Here is a 6,000-nt window from a genome sequence, read left to right as displayed (position 1 = left end):
CATCGCACGGATGAAAAACTAGTTTAATATATAAGTTAAACATTTATGAAGATATGTTTTTACATTTAAATCTATTTTTATTATTTTAATATATAATCATTTTTTATACAAAACTATTTTTATAAAAATTTTATGGTTGTGATTAGTTTTAAATTATATGAACAACCATGTTTTCGTTAAATGTTTTTTTATAAAATCAAGTTAAGCGATTTCTATTTGGGGAAATTATTTTAAATTCTATATATTTGATTTTTGCATGAAATGATTGTATAATAAATTTTTTAGAGAAAAAATATATTATAGAATTTGTGGGGCCTTTAACTTCCTAATCGTTATTACAACACAATCTGATTAGGGTTAATTAATTACAGCGAAAAACGAGTTTAAATTTCTTTACAATGAGCCCAAAACGTGTCAACTGTAATTATAATACTTAAAATAGTATATAATATAGTCTCATCTCAATATGTCACAATATAAAACAAGCCCACATGTAATCCAAAACAGCTACAAACAAACAAATTCATATCCTCGAGACATGTCCGGTATATATATACATATACATATATACTGGGATAGATCACGAAACCTCAAATCAACCATGACTCCCTCCAGAAATACCATCTCCGGTCTCCTGATATCCTGGAGTACCTGTCATTGTCAACATACAAAGACAACAACAGCCCCCTCTGTGGTGAGCAAAGCTCAGTCTGAAGCAACCACAATATATACCACAGATATCTAAACAATGATATATGATATGCAATGCATGTATGTCATGGAGGTATCAGGTCAAATGCTCATCCACTGAGCACATGTCAGAATCAATCGAATCGCTATCAAATCAATGTTCGAGCTGGCACACCGACCTCAATCAGGGATACTCGTATGATAGCGTCGACAAAGCGCCATCAAATCCCAAATCTCAATCAATCATCGGGGCCACTAATGACTATGCTTTAAGGGACAACATAATGTCAAACATAGCATCGTGTTCACAAACCCCAAAATCAAATCAAATCATATCAGGGTATCCAAGGATCATAACTCAACGTGCATATCATGTATGCCACATAAACTCAACAAATAAGGCATATAGACATGTGTTCTCATTCCAATCTGTGGGGACCCGGGCTCTAACTCAATTATCTTTGGGATTAATTGGATCTTTGCTAGAAAATATGGGTCAAAATTTTTGCTTTTAATATCAAAACAATTGTATAGAAATCATATACAAGCAACATCTTTATTTTATTTCAACAAAAGCAAGTACATGTCTTGTTTCCTTACATCATTATACAAACTAGTGTTTAGAACACATCACATATCAAATGTAAACACTCCTAGCTCATCTGCTACGCCCGTAATCTCCACGCTATCTCAATCTCTCATCTTTGTCTCGACCCTGATCATGTCCCACCTGTTGTCATGCACACATACAGATACAACAACAGCCGTATACTCCGGTGAGAACAAATTCCAGTATAAACCATGTATACATGCATGTCATGCAATTTCATACCAAATCATAACACATAATTCAGTAATTATGACACATTAGTGAATATGGATAAAACAATTCGACTCTTACTCTTTAACTCGACTTATATCTAAGTCTAGAGATCCCGGTGTGAATAAGACGTAACAAGTCTCCCACCTACTCTCCAAATCGTGGTGGCAGTACGTCTTATTCTTAGACTTCGGTCCTGTCTGTATCGAATATCTACAATCGAGTTGATCTTCTCCTATGCCTCGATACCACCGAACGTCTAGAACTTGGCATATCTGCCAATGACTCTCCTATATCAGTACATGTATATAAATCAATATAAAGTACAAACATAACAAGTATGTGATTTTGAGAAACTCAAACCGAATCTGATTCGAGTTATTCTTCCCGACTCAACATTGAATTATACCTTTCTTGTCGTAGTCTCGGTTAACAAGTCGAAGTCTTGGAATCTCGATCTCAATTCCTTCAATACCAATCTGAAATAACATGTATATCATGTACCATATCACTCTCCAACTCCGAGTAAAATATGCGTGTAGATCAATAGGCAATTTCATTAACTTTCGACGACATAACGGCATAATCTCTATATACCGATAATACCAACACGAGAATTATATCATCAGCCCCTAACCATCACAATCCATACATCATAATCTCCCAATCTGCATATTCTCAACTCAAGACATGCTGGAAAATCGTAATAATCATATACGGTAACATTTCTTCGATCCGGTTTCGATTATACGTATCTCGTAATCTCAAGAACATAATTTAGAGTTCAAATTATACTTCCTCCTATTTATCAATTTCGAAACATGCTAAAAGGGAGTAAAACTTACATCCTTTAGTAACTTGTAACAAGAGGAGCAAGAATCTCAACTCGGATCGATAATCGGACGGCTAGATCTTTCACAATTCAAAATCTAAGATGGGATGAATTTTGAAGGCATTCTCTGACTTGCTCTCGTTCCTTTCAGCTGAATAATGAAGGAATGAAGAGGTGGAAGCCTTTAAATGCATGGCAAGGACACTTGTCTTATTTTTCATTCTGCATGTCTCACCGCGGGTGCGCTAGCCATTCGACCGCGGGTGCGGTGAGCGTACTGTATCTCTTCCAAAAATTCAGAAGACACGACCGCGGGTGAGCTGGCTTTTGCACCGCGGGTGCGCTCCTGTCTCGGTGCATCCACCGCAGGTGCGGTCCTGTTCTTACCGCGGGTGCGGTCAAGCTACTGTACACCTTCAACATTTCATGAGAAACGATCGCGGGTGCACTATCTTTTGAACCGCGGGTGCGCTGTCTTTGCTGCTCCAACAATATATTTTGCACTAAAATCGAATCGCAACGTCGCTTCTTCGACCTTCGATAAATACATCAAATCATGCATTAATAATTGCTGATTACCAACTCACATCTCGGGCATTACACAATCAATCAAATCAATCCAACATATATCATATGATACAGATACCTGTCGTATGTTACTCGGTCGCAACGTACCTAAATTCTTCGTTCCAATCGATGTAGCTTGAAGATATCAGTATAAAATTCTATCTACATCAATAACACATTTATTTCAATTAATAACATCATTCAAAATCACCAATATAAGTTTCAAATATCTTTTGAAACTTTGAAAATTCATATCAAATTGAAATCATAACATAATTCAATTTCGAGTTCGAATACAAGTTTCTTGTCGGTTATTCTATCGTATATATGTATCTCGACTTCAAATACATGCTATTCCAGCACTTCAATAAATAAAGATGCTGAAACTAGAAGAAACTTAAACTTACCTCAAAAGAAAGCTCTCGACGCGAGGATTGCAAATATATAATTTGTTTCGAGTTCTGATAGCGTTTCAAGGCAGATTCGTACGGTAGAAATCGATTTCCAACTTTATCTCTTGAAGCTTCAGCAAAGGGATGAAGAAATATGTTCAAAAACTCATCCTTAGCACCTCTTATATCGTGCACAACAGTACGCCGCACACGGTGGCGCCAAAACACGCGCGGCCGCGCGCCCAGTACTGCCCGCGCGCACAGTTCTGCGCGGGTGCGCGCCTTGCTCTGTCTGAAACGCTATTTTAGGTTTTGAATTAGCAAAAGTGATAAACATGAAAATTTTAGATCTATGTCTTGGATTTCATTTGCCACTGACTCACTCAATTCGGATATCGGATGCGAGAGTTATGCTCATTCTCCCAAAATGTGTCAGTGCAAGAACTGCAACACACACGATACAATTCGGGATGATTTTGCCCCTATTTTCAAATGGATTTGGACAAAACTCAAAACATGAAAGTTTTAGTACTATGTATTAGCTTTCCAATGAATTTGGTCTCAAGTCATTTGGACTAATACTCAATTAATTATGCTAAAAACCGTAACATGTGTCACTTTTCTGTTGCGGTTCAGCACACGTTTCAAACACAAATCAATTTCTTATACAATCTTTTATTATCACAACCTATTTTCTCACTTTCATTGTCATGATATATATATCATACACATAATCACATGACAATTTAATGAATTATCGATAATCAACATAAGATTTACGATAATACGATACACGGTCCTTACAGAATTTTTTGTATTAATACGAATGAATAATTATTAATATTTTTAAGCTCTCTATAAATATTATTATTGTATTTAAATTATTGAAGCTGAATCGAGTTTTGATATACTTAAAAAAATTAAACTATATTTTTCAAAGGAAAAAATCAGAGCCGTACCTATTGCGAGGCGAGAAAGGCCATCGCCTCAGGGCCCAAAAAAAATCTCATGTTGTTGAGATCTGCACCTAAATAGTAAGTGCATTGGACATTTAAAAAAAATTGGACATTAACCATTGAAAACATGATTAAATATGATGATTGTGTTCATTGATGATTTAATCAAATTATGTAGAACACAAACAATAAAACTACACGGCTGGCTCATTAATTAAATTTTTAAAAAATTTTATGCATAAAATGGTAATGTTTGTCCAATATATTTATTATTTTATCTTGTGTCAATTCGTGTGTTAAACTTTTATATTTTACTTGTCGATTATTTGATCTCTTTTCTTAAATTTATTTAGTTGGACACATTTCAAAAAATAAAATACAAAAAATTATGATACTTACCTATTTTACATATCTTTATTTTTATTTTCTTGAATAAAATATTATATTTATTATTTAAAATAAATCATATATTTTTACAATATTGGTTCATTATATTTATCATTTTGTATTTGGATAGTTTATATTGATAATTTCAATTTTAGCAACATATCTTACAATTTTTGTCAATTTCAATCTTTTTCCAATATAATTATTCATATGACACTGCATTACGTTAGGGTCATGTTGATGTTGTGGCGCACAAAGAAAAAAATCGCAAAAAGATAAATATATAACTCGTAAATTATATTATCCTTATATCTATTATTTGGTTATTTTTAATTTGCAAACTGATCTTTACGATTATTTATCACAACAAGATTTTTTTTTAATATATCGCCTCAGGCCTTGTGAACCACAGGTACGGCTCTGGAAAAAATATATTGTTTTTATTAGTTTTGAAATTTTTTATTTTAAAAAATATAGGTGAATTCTTATCATATTAAAAAAAATTCTTTCAGGATTTATCCTTATATAAGATTCGTCTCTAATTACGACTCATGTGAAAATTGGTTCTTATTTTAAATAATGATGTTGTGAAGATATTATTGGTTTTTTGAAATTTGTTGCGAATAAAGAATTGTAATTTTTAAATTCCAGTTTCTTCTAATAGATTTAAAATGTTTAGATTTTTCTAAATTTTCGTTATAGTAATTCAAGAGTTTCCAAATTTCAATGTATGTCTAATATAATAAATATTATTATTACAATTATTTTTTGAATAAATACGAAAAAATTATAATTATATTTTTTAAAAATCAACAATTAATTATTTTGGGGAAAAAATTCGCCTCCCCTAAAAAAAAAAGTAAGTCTTCTGTGAGACGGTCTCTCGAATATTTATCAGTGAGACGGGTCAACCCTACCGATATTCACAATAAAAAGTAACAATTTTTCATTGATGACAAAATAAGAAATCCTTCTCAAAAAAATACGACCCGTGAGACCGTCTCACACAAGTTTTTGTCAAAAAAATTCTACCTCTGTCCCTGTGCTTGGGAAATCCTTCTTAAGCTACAAGCCTACACTCCATGGTCAAAAATTCTAAAATATGATATAATGGTGTGTTAATTAAATGTGCAAATGGGGGCATCATAAATTATGAAAATATTCAAGTCTCGAATATTTAATTTTCTTCCTTTTATCATTTCAAGTCAAAGTGAAGCCTGCAACTAATTAATTAAAATAACATTTCTAGTCAATATATATACAATCAAAAAATGATACCTGTACGTAGAGGCCCTAATAATCTAACCACATTGGTATCAAATTAATTACTCAGATAATGGTCGTCTTCAAACACAC

This window comes from Primulina tabacum, chromosome 16, assembly GCF_025594145.1.
Source record: "Primulina tabacum isolate GXHZ01 chromosome 16, ASM2559414v2, whole genome shotgun sequence".
Taxonomy (NCBI): Eukaryota; Viridiplantae; Streptophyta; class Magnoliopsida; order Lamiales; family Gesneriaceae; genus Primulina; species Primulina tabacum.
Note: the sequence above shows the minus strand (reverse complement) of the source record.